This window comes from Balaenoptera borealis (genome assembly GCF_965194805.1).
Source record: "Balaenoptera borealis genome assembly, chromosome: 3".
Classification (NCBI taxonomy): domain Eukaryota; kingdom Metazoa; phylum Chordata; class Mammalia; order Artiodactyla; family Balaenopteridae; genus Balaenoptera; species Balaenoptera borealis.
In genome coordinates this window covers 22,907,767-22,921,217 of record NC_138866.1, presented here as the reverse complement: position 1 = coordinate 22,921,217, position 13,451 = coordinate 22,907,767, and the positions used below count along the sequence as shown (strand labels likewise).

At 36.7% G+C, this 13,451-nt stretch overlaps 1 protein-coding gene across 20 annotated transcripts in view; it reads left to right on the top strand.

Annotated features, from left to right (window-relative positions):
* The window catches only part of NRXN3 (neurexin 3), a 1,723,243-nt gene that overhangs the window by 1,707,884 nt on the left and 1,908 nt on the right, over positions 1 to 13,451 (top strand). For 2 of the 20 annotated variants that reach the window (XR_014242461.1, XR_014242462.1), the window contains exon 21: positions 6,871 to 7,560. The exons of 17 other annotated variants lie outside the window; for them this stretch is intronic. The gene's annotated coding sequence lies outside the window, so the exon portion shown is untranslated. Of the gene's footprint in view, positions 1 to 6,870; positions 12,727 to 13,451 lie in introns of all 20 variants that reach the window. One more of the 20 variants, XR_014242463.1, reaches the window with a different exon arrangement.

The following is a 13,451-nucleotide window of genomic DNA, read 5'->3' as shown; positions in this document are numbered from 1 at the left end:
GGGGCAGCTGTAGGAGGTGAGATGGGAATGGTAGGCAGCTAGCAGATCACAGGGGACTTTCACAGTGGGTCACGGTACAGAATTTGGGTTTGGAGAATTCTACCTTTGAGGATTTGAAGCAAGACAGTGACTTGATCTGTTTTACATAGTATACTTTTTAAAGATCACTTTGACTTCATTACGGAGAATGGATTTTAGGGAGCCGGGAGTGGAGGCGGGGAGATCAATTGGGAGGCTATTGCAGAGTCCAGGCAAGGAATCGTGGTGGCTTACTCTAGGACATGGGTGACGGCAGTGGGAGAAAGTCAACGTGAGGAATTTGTTGCCAAAGTAGAGTACACAGAACTTCCTGGTACACTGGATATGTGGAGGTGAGTTGGGGTAGGGGCTCAAATATCATGACTAATTAGGGGCTTGTACACCTGGGTCAAACCCAAAAGATGGGAAACCTAGGAGAGGTGCAAGTTTAGGAGGAGAGTGAAGTCCAAAGTTCTCTTTTAGCCATTTTGAATTTAAGGTGCCCCTTAGAGACTGAAGTAGAAATGTTGAGTAGACAGTTGGATATGGGAAATTGGAATCTGAGAGGAGGTTTGAACTGCAAATCATAGTCATATAGATGGCAGGTCTTTACAGCCAAGGGGCAGGATAGGATCACCCAGCCTAGGGCCACACCTGGGACCAGCCATGAAATGGAGAGATAAAGGGTCAGAACAGGAGGAGGAAAGTTGGAAAAATCTTGGGCTATTCAAGCTAAAGGAAGAAAGAATTTCAGGCAGAGCTTTCATTTCTGACTGGCACACAGGTCATTTTTATGTGGATAAAATAAATCTTTTATATTACCTACTGTCTTGGACTTTAATAGTATTGTAAGGACCTAATAGTTTGCAAATAATGAGCCATATGCATATATTGGCCCTAAAAATCCACAGAGAAACAAGGTTAAGAAAAGGAGAGCAGTTGCTAAATTCATGGCTTTAAGCTCTATTTACACTGCTCTTTGTTTTACTTCATGAAGATATTCGATGAAGATAACTCTTGATTAAATAAATTAGTGCCAACAAGGATAACTTTTTTGAATCCCACCCACTTCACAAAGCAGAGATCCAAGTGCTGCAAGCTGCTCTATTTTTGTAGTTCAATTCAACAAATATGTACTGAAGACCTGTGGTGTCCCTGCTCTATGTTAGATGGATTAAAAAACACAAAATAATTATAAAGATTCAGCTCGTGCATCAAGGAGTTTATAATATCCTGAGTGAAGAAAGACTTACTTATACTACTACCTGATTACCATTAAAACAGATGAAAATAAGAATATTAATTCCTGGAAATTTTTTAATTGAATTTTCCCTTTTGTGCATCTTAACCAGTATTAACTCTTTTGGCAGAAAAGAGCTAAAATACTACCTCGACCTTCCATTCCCTCATATCCTCATCTTACCCCACAGTTCTAATGCCTGTTGGGATATGTTTTCCAAGGGAATTTGATGAGAGTTCCACCCTTGTCACCATCCTCTTTGGTCTCTTCAGTAGCACCAAGTAATGCTGAACTCATAGAATATAGCGAATAACATCTTCTTGCATTTGAATTGAATATTTCATAGTTTCCAAAGTAATTTTACTTAAATTTACATACATATGTGAGCTGGAAAGACGAGTCTTCCTGATTTTATAAATGAGCAAACTGAGACTCCAGGGGTTGGGGTGAGGAGTGAGTGACTTGTCTCAAGTCATGTGGTTTGAGAGGAAGGGCTCCTATGAAAACATACCTCAATATGACCTCTTCAGAGCTTAACTCTAACCCACAGAAGAGTGAAACAAAGTAACTGTAAAATTACATACATATATAACAAAAATTCACCACTAAAAGAGGAACTAATCAAGGTTTAAGAACTTAGCACTACTGGAGGGGTAGGAACAGAGGTTCAAGAGAGGTAGTAATAGTGGCTACTTGGGTTAGGGTTTTTGACTGAGGTCATTATTCGTTTGATGCTGACACAGATGCTCCAAGCATCCCACTCAGAGTAGCACTGATCTCAGTTGTCTGAGACTCAGCCTTCTCTGAATATGAAACCCTCATAGCTGATGCTATGGTCAGCTTTGAAGAAAATAGTAACAAACATTTGAAGAGCTCTTTATAAACACTTTCAGATTCAAAATCTCAGTTGTATAAACTTACCCTTTGAGATAGGTTAATTGACCAGCCATTATAATCACCATATTACACATGAAAAGACAAGCTCAGGGAGATTAACTGACTTTTTCAATGTCCTAACAAGCTAGCATAGTAGGTGATACAACCAAGACTGGAACTTAGGTCTCCAGACTAAAGTTTCTATCCCATATACTAGATTTCAGGTACAAGGTGAGCCACTTTGGTGATGTAAGGTTTTAATGCTTTTATGGAAGCTCTAAGCTAATGTGGGGTTTTAAAAAAAAAAAGCAATTAATGATATTAATTCATTCATTCATTAGTTCATTCAATAAACGTTTGAGTGATTATTAGTATTCTGGTTGGTAGGAAAAATAAAGATAAAAAGATGCTATTCTTGTCCTAAAGTTCTGAGTGTAGCTGAAACTGAGAAGAAAACAAATTAAGTGCAGTGGAGTGTTGGAGCCAGTAACAATCTGTACAGGACGCAGTAGGTTCACAAAAAGGAATGGAGATTTGGGGACAGAATTACAGATACAAGTTAAGGGTTTTGTAAATACATAGGGAAAGAAGTCATTAATGTAAGGTCCTTCCATGTGTAAACATTCTATTCTACCAGGTTTGAAAATGCAATACTACCCTTTGTAATGTTTTATCCATTCTTATGAATCTTCTTAAGTATGAAAAATTACTCTCAATTGGGCAAGCAGATCACTGATACAGAAATACAGTTCTAAGTATTGGGCTTGATGGTGTTCTGTGCTCTTTTCCATCTTGGAGGTTTAGTTTTTCTCTTTCTCCCTCTTTACTGTGATTAGGTGTGTAAAATGTTTGGGAACAGATAGTACAAGAACTTCTTACTTGGAACATTTTTGTTCAGCATTAAAAAGAAAATGTTAAGTTTTTTATTTAGAGAAAATACCATGTTTGAAGCAGTCTTCACTCTTTCCCTGAGCATCACCCATATCTGAGGAAGAGGTTGTGAGAAGTCGGGGTAAACGCAGGGCTCATTTTGTAACACAAGTGACAGCCATCCTCACATTACTAGGATTCGACATCCAGGCATAGTGTCTCTCTTTTTATTCTAAGCCAAACCATGATTCAGAACTGAGCCATTGATTCTCTCAGAAGAATCCCTCCCTTCATCCCACAGACACATAACATATCAATCAATGAAAAGGATTTTGTGTATTTCATAGGAGGGACAGATGATGAAGAGATTTATCTCATATACCTGATGCAAAAATCTTGAAAATTCTCATTAAGTATTTGCTCTCCAGACTCCTTTTTAGCCTTCCCTGATTACAATTTTTTAAGTCTTTCCCTGGTGTTGTACTCTGATTCCCAAGAAGTTTGCCTCTTCCTTACTCTTTCCAGTACTTTCAGTGACAAATTTAAAATATTTAATGTTATGCAAAATAATTCATTTGGACCTTCCTCTTGAACCTCACCTGTGCACACTGAAGACAATGTCCTTATCAAGCAGGACTCACTCTCCCAGAGAAGCGGGTTTGCACCTTGAGTTCCTTGAGTATTCTTCCAGCTTCTCAGGCACAACCCCAAGCAGTTCAGAAACATGTTTCTTTGAAACAAGTGCACTTTCCAAGATGCATTCTGAGTAATTCCATCTTATTGCATTTGATGTTCTTAAAAGTCTGATTTTGCATTTAGACAGGGTTATTTGGACATGCTGGGATAAAAATGGTCCCATCAAAATATGCTGTTTCAAGTCAAATTATTGTATTATTTGTTATCAATGGCAAATATAACCCCAAAGCATTCTTAACACTCAGTAGAGGCATAGATACAGAACCATGAAGTTATTGGTAATAAAAACCTAGTGTAGATATGCAATGAAAGATGAAAATGAAGTTGTGACCTGATTATGAGCTACTGGCAATGTTATTTTCTATCTTATATTAGAAATCAAATGAGCTTTGTGTATATTAACTGATGGTTGACTTATAAAAATGTGTAGGCACTGATATAGTGCTGTGTTTGCTTCATTTGAAACTGTGGCTTCCATGGATTTAAAAAATACATATTTTATTTGCAAAGTGACAACCATAAATTTTGGTATGTTCAATTGTTTAGCCAGTGATTTCCAGAAAGTAAGTGGTGTCCTACTTGTATGAGTTTAAAACAGGCAATTTTGAAATAGGTAAATTACTCAGTAGAAACCTTAGGAGACTCAAATTGCTGATGTATCTTCCTCAAAACACCTCTTATTTTCCAGGAGTATGTATACACTAGACATATCTTATTCTTTATAAGTCTCACACTTAGACCACTTATGTTTCCTACTTTAAAAAAATGCCTATGAAACAAAAAATAGCCCATGTGAATGTTATTAAAACTAACTTTGTCCTACAGAAGTAATTTGATGCCTTGTGAGGCAATCTGTACATTTATGGGGTCTTCTCATACAATAAAATTCAATGTTAAAAGTATAATTATTCAGAAAAATTAATTAAATGGCAACAAGGGTTTTTCTTTTCCTATATTGTTGGGATTTTTTTCCTCCTCCTAAAACCTCCCAGCTGCCCTTTGTGAAGTTCCTAGAATAATGATTAACATTATAAAACCAGAGACTAAAAATCTTGGTATGGACTGACCCATGGGGACACATTACTATAATTATTTTAAAATAAAATAATAAAAGGGGCATCCCATAAGGGACAAAAGTCTGACTCATCCTCACAATTTATTCTGTTTGTCAAAGTCACCCCAAAAATTTCTTAGGAGTGGTTGGAATTCGCTCAGAACCAGGGGCTCTCAAGTGTCTTACCTTCGTGGTTCGCCTACCTGGGTTTCCCAGTCCTTGGTTGAACATTAATGTTCTCACGGGGATAAAATATTTAATGTAATTCTTGTGATCTCTTCCAGTAGAGGCTGAGGCCATTTCTAAAACCTCTTTCCCCATGTCCCTTTCACAGTATCTTCACACACACACACACACTTTGTCTCTTTTTTCCTTTTTTCAAGGTTTAATCGAGCATATTGTTTCCCACATGGTCTCTAGAAGACTGGCAGTTTCCCCCAATGTCCTTCAAATAAGCCGCACTCATTTCCTGACTATCCTGTAGTTAGTTTACTGATGCTATGCCACTATGCTCTTTAGAGTGGAGGAGTGGAGGGGGTTTTGCCTCTATTACCTAAAAAAAGCTGTGCATTTATCAGGTACATTTAATTACCACAGTTGTCACCCATGTGCCCTGTCAATTTGGCCAAGCCCAAGAACATGTATATGGAACAGTATTAATTATAACCCCTCTATGTCTTAGAAAATTTACCTTCTGAGGCTATGAATGAATGTGGGCTAAGTTTCCTAGAGCAGAACCCATGAACTCATGTGTATTTTTACCTCAATTCCTGCCACTACAGGCTCTACTTCAAGCCCCAACACACGTACACATATACATGCACATGCTTACAAGAATGTAATTGGCAAAAGGCCTTGGGATGACCTTTGCCCCTACTGGAAGGCATGAAACTAAATCCAGTACCTTTCTCTTACTCTCAAATTGGTTTTGTCTTGCTAACCTCTTCCCAGCCCTAACTTGCTGGTCTGTTTTTCTATTTTCCCTAAATGCAACTTACTTTAAGCATGTATTAACTTGGTTAACATTCCTGCAGTTAAAGCATAATAGACAATTACCCATTTGTCAGTCTTAGCCTCTTTCTTCTCTCTCAAATGTCTACTTATGACGTACATCCAGACTGCACGCCCTTTTTATTTTTTTTAAGAAGCAAAACCAAAAAAAAACCACATTTTTAAAGAAAATGCAAAATTTCTTTTTAAAGAAAATGCAAAATTTGTTTTTAATGTTGGCTGTCACCAAAAGGGGAATCAATAAGCCAGAAAATACAAAACAACAAAAAAAGTGTCCCCTGACTGCTCTGTCTGTGCCTCCTCAGCGTGTGCATCTGGTTGTTCATCTCTGAAAGTGTGTGAAATACTCTTTTCTTTAAATTATTTTTTGTTCTTTGCTCCCTTCTTGTTTGGGAATTAAGTGCTTTTTGTATTATATATATCTATCTGTATATATATCAATGTGTTTCTTTTTAATTGCTAGATCTTTATCTTTAGATTTGGTTTTATCCAAAACTACGACAAAAAAAGTTATGAATTGTTTTCTGCAACTTTTCCCCACTCCCTCTTTAAATGTGGAACAACTTCAGCTGCAGAATCCCCACATCCACATCTTTCAAATAAGCCCAGTCTCACTAGAATCACATGCACCATGGGTGGCATGGGGAAGACAGGTGCTGTCATTCAGACAGTAGCCTTTCTATATAGGGAAGTCATGAATGACCCGGCCAGTGGGCTCCCTATACAGCTTTGTCTTTCGATTTGAAGATCTCCACCCCCTCCCCTAACTCTAGATGGGGCTGTGTGCCTGCCGATGAAGTTGTTCAACTTGAATGCATAAATCTAGTCTCCTTGTTTTTGCTTTTAACCTTTTGATCATTATTATAAGTATTACTATTATTATTTTATGTATTTTGGCTACTTTTAGTAGGGACAAAAGTTTAACTGTTTTTATTATTTAAAAATCTTTAATGAAACTGTGATGATTTTTGGAGTAATTGCATGTTGAAGAAGTTGCAGCTTAGGGTGTGTGAGCTTGTCAGTGTTAGAGTTCTGTTCTTTATTTCTGTAGATGGGCATGTGTAGGCTCATTTGTTTTTGTATATTGCCCATCCCTTCCTTACAGCCAGAAGCTCTAATGCAGCTAGATCACTCCGTGCCGCCCTTACATGGACATGGCGACTCACTTACACATTTACTCCCATCATCTTCATCTCTTGTGTAGTACACTCATAGATATGACCCTACCCTTTCTGCATCTTTCCTTCCCATACCCCTCCTTTCTTTAGCATTGTTCAAACTGATGTGCTGTCATCCATCCCCTTCAATTAAAGGAAGTCTAAACCTTGTCAAAAAGACAAAAAAAATTGCAATTAAATATATATCTGAGAACCTGTAATAATGCAGAAATTCATTCAAAACCCTCGAGATTCGTAGATTTTTTTTAAAGGCGAATTATAAAATTAAACAGGTTTTTAACATTTTTTTTAAATCATTGCAATCAGAATAATTTCAGATTCAAAACTGATGCCCTCCCAAGCCCCTCAAAGTAAAAAATTTGTTAAAGTGCAGATTTTTTTTTTCTTTTCACGTTATGTGGTGTGGATGTATGTGTTGTTGCCTCCCTGTATCATCCTCTGTTGTAAATTATTATATTTGAAAAATTAGACATTTTGCTCAAAAGTTTTTAAAGAAATGACAACAAAAAAGCAAGTTACAAGAATGTGGCAATTCTATTTGTCCAAGAGCATTCTTACACAACTTTCTTTTGTAAATTTTTCTTTCATGCCAAAAAACATGCGGGCAATTTGTTGATGTAAGTTGACTATAAATTAATACAGTATGCTTTTTTTAAGTTAAATGGTTTTGTCTATCTGGAAATGATTTCTTTATTTTTCCTAAAACAGCCTCTATTTTTTATTTGCTTTTACTTTTCTTTTCTGTCCTTATGTTGTGAATGCCTTGTTGATGTTATTTGCTCTCTTTCCCTCTAGTTTACTTTGAACCTGAAGTTGATTTTATTTTCTACTATGTGATTTTGAAGACGATATTAAGTATTTTATTTCCTTTGTGTCTATTTGCTTAATTTTCACTGTTATATTTTGTGCTGAATTGCTTCTAATGATCAATGTGAATTCTACTCTTGGTAGAAGGGTGTGGGTAAATTGTTCTTACCATCCAAAGGAAGCCTGGCCTCTTTGCCTGAACCAACTTTTAAAGCCTTGAAAGCAATGGTAGGCTCTACAGTGGGATACGAAATTGGATACAACCTACAGGAGGCCTGTACTCCAGAAGAAAGTTAGTTGAGTTAACTGCAAATGTTATCAGTGGCAATACATCCTAATTTAACTCCTTAGAAAGCATTTGGGGAAATCAGTCCTTTATTTTATTTTCCTTCAGCAAAGGGGAAATAAGGTACTCTCAAGTGACTATGGTAGAGTTTGGCTATCCAGGATTAAACTATCACCATCACTGCAAGCTACAAAATCACTTTTACTGAGAGTAGAGAAAGAACCCCAAAGTTCAGAGTATTGTCCTATGATAATGATGCCTTCCAAAGTATAAAACTAACTACTGGTGAAAGCACACCCGCACACAGTAAGCACCCAAATCTCTCTCTCTCTTTCTCTTTTCCATTCCTATTAATATTTGCCATTTCTCTCAAGGATTTAAACAGGTAAGCTTTAAAAGGATCGTAAGATTCTACCCACAAGAAACATGATGATTTTCACATCTAAAGTTTTATTTAGGAAACGTCTCAGGTAGGTATTGCCATTTTATAAGACTCTACAGTGAGAATACTCCTTGACCTTAAAGGTATTTGGTCAATGTTGCCTTATCACTTCAGGAAACAAAAGATCAGCAAGAAGTGCTATATAATTTTTAAATAAAGAGATTACTTGCTTCACTTTAGTTTTAGGTATTAGTATTACTGTTAAAGAAATATCAAACTGAAGAGTGGTTAAGGGATATGTTTCCAGCCCAGCAGCTTCAATGAATGCACTTTATCTGCCTCAGTTTATATGATTTTATATTGTTTGACATGTTGGATGATATTTTAGGTTTAAAACTAAGAATCTCCTAAATGGACTATTTTATCTAATTGAATTGAAAGCTTTTATTTTTGTTGAGGATGCTATCCATAAGTCCATTTGATATAAGGCTTATCATTTATTTTAAATGCAAGCTCTTGGGATTATTATAAATCATTCTTCAAACTCTGCATTTAAAATAGCCTTAATAATCTAGATCCTATATTATTATACTTATACCTACTACATAAAAAAAGGTCAGAAAAAAGTCATCAATGATTTCAGTGTTTATAGGCCCAAAATATTAGTAGAAATGATACTAGTAACTAGAATTTTGGAGTAGCAGTTTCTGTGCTAAATACTTAACATGCATTATAATTAACATTAACATGCATTATTATTATTCACATTGGTGGCTTGAGATAGGCTGTGTTATTATTCCCATTGTACAGAGATTTTAATAAATTTGACCAACTCATGGCTAGTAAGCCACAGAACTGTGCTGCTAACCTGCATCTGAGTGACTTCAGAGGCAAAGCTTTTAACCAATAGGAAGATGAAAAACTCCACTAGACATTCCTTCTTTTACAATGTATAATGACATCAAGGGGCTATAGCTCATCTTACCTGGGTGTATATTGAAAAAGTAGAATCTGTAGCCTTTCAGAATCAAACCCATTTCAGATAAACTAGGGGAAAATGTCCTACCTGGAGATTCTCATCTCATTAAAATGCTCATTAAAAAGTTAAGCCCCTTTGAGATACTTGAGTTTTTCTGGTGTCTTCTCCCCAGGGACTTGCCATGCCTGTCCGTGACTATTTTTTCTGAGGCTGGATGCAGAACAATTTCATGGTTCCAAGCTTCCAGATATTGATGTGTTGCAAGTACACACTTCTGTGGCACCAAATAACTAAGTGAATATCATTCAATAACTAACTTTGTGGGGAAAAAGATGATTTCTCCCCATTGTATGTTAGTTTTCCAGCAGAGAATGAGAAAAATGCAAATAAGAGATGAGGTAAAGAACCTAAATATAGATAAAAGAAATTCAAGGAATTGGAGCACAGTGTCCTCTCCCAGAGTCTCACTCTTCAGTGTCATTGTTTTTCTTATTTTTGTGACTTCTTCCACTCAGATATCTCCAGAGAGGCAAAGGTTGGAGCCATATTGAAACTTTGTGCTGCTTTTCTTGTTTTTTCAGATGACCCACTGCACCACCATCACCTACAGCCTTCTCACAGTTCAGAAGAGTTCTATTAAATTTTTAATATACTGTCTTTTTCGATGGCAGAGAGCCCCTTTTGCTGAATATCAGCCCTAGACACATGAATTATATATCTATAAATACACTCATAAAACAAAAAAGCAGGGCAGCCTTCAGGGCTAAAATAGACCTTTTATATCCCTAGTGATCTCTCTGGTTTAAAGAAAAGCACAACCCTGTCAAGAAAGGGTATATATTCCTGAATTAAAATGCTAACTTTAAGGAATATGGATAGTTCTTATTCCAAACCAAAGAAAAATTCTGGGGATGGAATAGGAAATTAGAGTTGTGATGGATTACAGGTTTTGTATTACTCTGCCTGCAGCCCCTTATGACTTTAAGCTTGTTGCTTCTATGAATACTTTCATAGCATAGACATCCGGTAGATCACTGATTTCACGGTCTTTGGGCAGTGAAAAAAAAAATTATCAGCTGCTCCAACATTTCTAAGGAAACTCACTTTAGATTAATACAAATAAACATGAAATCTTAAATAGCCTTTGGCAATCTAAGTCATTTCTAGTAAGGATCTAATGATGGGAGAAACACATCCTTCACCTCCTTATTATCTCAAATGATGTGTGCCCTTGGACCTCTCAGGACACTAGAATCATCTTAAATCTTAAATATGGAATTTGATATTAAAATGGACTATACACCCCAACTCACATACTTGTCTCAGGCAAGTTTATACGTGGAAGGTAATAAACCTCCCACGTTTATAGTTATCCAAAAATTTCCACCTACTTTCACTATAATTCCCCTTTGTAATACCAACTCCTACATCCCAGTGGACTCCCTTTTAAACTAAAGACATTCTTCCAATTCCTTGAGATGCCAGGAGAGGGGAGCTATGAAAGTTGCTATGATTTCATTGATTAAACACTACCAGGATTTGGGCTCAAATGTCCCTGACAGGGGCATCATTTATCATTTTTATCACTGCTACTAGGATTAATAACAAAATGACAAAGAAATTGAAGATTAGCAGTTTTAACAGATTCTGTTATTTAAACCCTGCAACAGCATACCCATCATTTTAGTTTGGAAATAAGCTCTTACCATTTCATTTAAAGGCTCACCAACCTTTTAGAAGCACTCTGTAAATTAGTGAGCTTCAAGACCCTCTTTTCATCCCCTTATCAAAAGGATGATTTTCACTTTTTTTTTTTTTTTTTTTCTGCTCCAAGAGAGATACTCACATTAGGGTGTTGAATGAGAAGCGAATAGCAAAGGAAAGTGGAAGTGATTCAACTGCAGAATGAGCAGTTTGTAGATTTTGTAGATTTTTAACAACAAAGACACAGTGGAAGCTTTAGCTGGGATTGAAAAGACAGGGGGGGAAAAAAGGCAAATGTAAGACTCCAGTTGGGTGTCACAGATGGTACACTAAAATTGCAAATGAATGCCACTCTGTAATCATGAAGACAGTGATCTTAATCTCACTTAAAGGGACACTAGCATCCTACTTAACAATTTGCCTTTATATTTAATTATTTGTTCCAGGACTTTGCCTCCCAACAAATCAGTCATTCCTTGTCCTTTATCCCAGTTTCCTCTCCACTTAATAAACAATGGGTTGATTTTTATCCTTGCCCTAAAAAGCAAATGACTCTCGGTATTTGTGCCAGAAAAGAACACCCATTCTAGGTGAGATGGGTACAAAAACCCTGTCTTGTTCTCCAAAGGAAAGTGAAATCATCCCTGAGCGATCCCTAGGGAACCTTTGACAGACTGCATGAGGCTTCACTCCTCTCTCCTCACTGCTCTTTTCTTACTCAGACACCGCCTTCTTCCACGTGTCATCTTAAATACAACACTCAGGGCCTCCCTACCGGAAGAATGAGAAGAAAAGGTAACTCAGGGTTAGTTTTAGGACTGGCTTACCTTTAGGGACCTGTGTTCCAAATCCCATTTATAAAAATTAGCAAAAGTATGTAAATTATGCGTTAAATAAGTTGCAAGATATATGAATTACATATCTTCACAATGTTAAAAAAAATAGGCATGCTTGTCCAGGAAAGCAAGTCTGAAGCTTTGTCAACTCTGCAAAAATCGGTTTGCTCAGTAGTTTCAAACTCTTGAGCACTAGAAGAGAAGCTTGGGGTTTAAAGCACAGACTAAAATATCATCTTGAGATTCTCAGAAAGGTTCTTGTTTTATTTCCCCACATGTGCTAACATCATCAGGTAGGCCAGGGATGACTGTACAGTGCTCTCTTGTCCCTTCCCTTCCGTAAGATACGCATTATGTACGTCGTTGCCACCCTCCCCAACTCAGTTTCTCTCTGCAGAGAATAAAAGCTTCTGATATGGTGCAAGCAGTTCTTCTCTGGCGCTCTGAAGGTGTGCAGTAGCTTTCTTTTCAGGAGGCTTTTTCTTAGCACACCTGAAACCTGGACAGTTTAGATGCAGCAGGTCAGAAAGAAGACTTCAACCATAATATCGTATTATCATCTCAACTGTCTGACTAACTGGGTCAGGGACGTATCATGCCATCCCTGCTAGAGGAGTTTTAAAAACAATAGTTGGAATAATTTTTTAAATAAATTTAACAAAGAGACACGAACTGTGACTTCTTGATTCTTTCTCTGTTTGAAAATAACACTGTAAAGAAACACAGGAGAGACTGAAGACTGATTATCTTGCTTACATACATGAATAATAAGCTTGGCCCTACAATTAGGTGAGTAACATCCACCACAGAATATTTGTGGTAACCATAATTTGCAGGGCACTATGATTTAGTGAACTATTCTGAACTTCCTTTCCTGACCTAGTCCTCATATGTTTATAAGTGCAATAACTAGGGTCTGTGGGTAAACCGATAAATATCTGCCATTCCAAGAAATAAAAGGAATCCAAATTGGAAAAAAGAATCACTGATTTTAAAAACTACTCTGCTATCTCTACATTTCTGAATCTAAAAGTAAGTTTCCAGTAAGTCATGGATATGTAGGCTGGGTATTCTTGAAATCTAGTATCTGCTCAGTATATATTACATATAGCATAAAAGCAATGTATAAACATAATATTAGACCAATGCAAAACAAGTTGTTGTTTTATAGTCAGGGGAATTTCTGGAAAAGCATAATCAAGATGGGCTTGTTAGATGAACATTTTCAACCTACTGTAAGTTTCCCTTACTTAGCATATAGTAAATGAAGACTGCACTTGATAAATGTGAAATAAAAGGTAGTAACTTAAAATACTGAAGATGAGCTCTTTTATGTTCTTTAATCTTGATCTCAGTGACATGGAAAATATGTCATTCTCATCCTAATGGGAGCAAATAAGTAGAAACCCAAGAAAAAAATAAGGAAATGCTATGGCTCACAGATTAATCACATGCATATGTGCATATACGTACACACACACACACACACACACACAACACATAATTTTCATGGT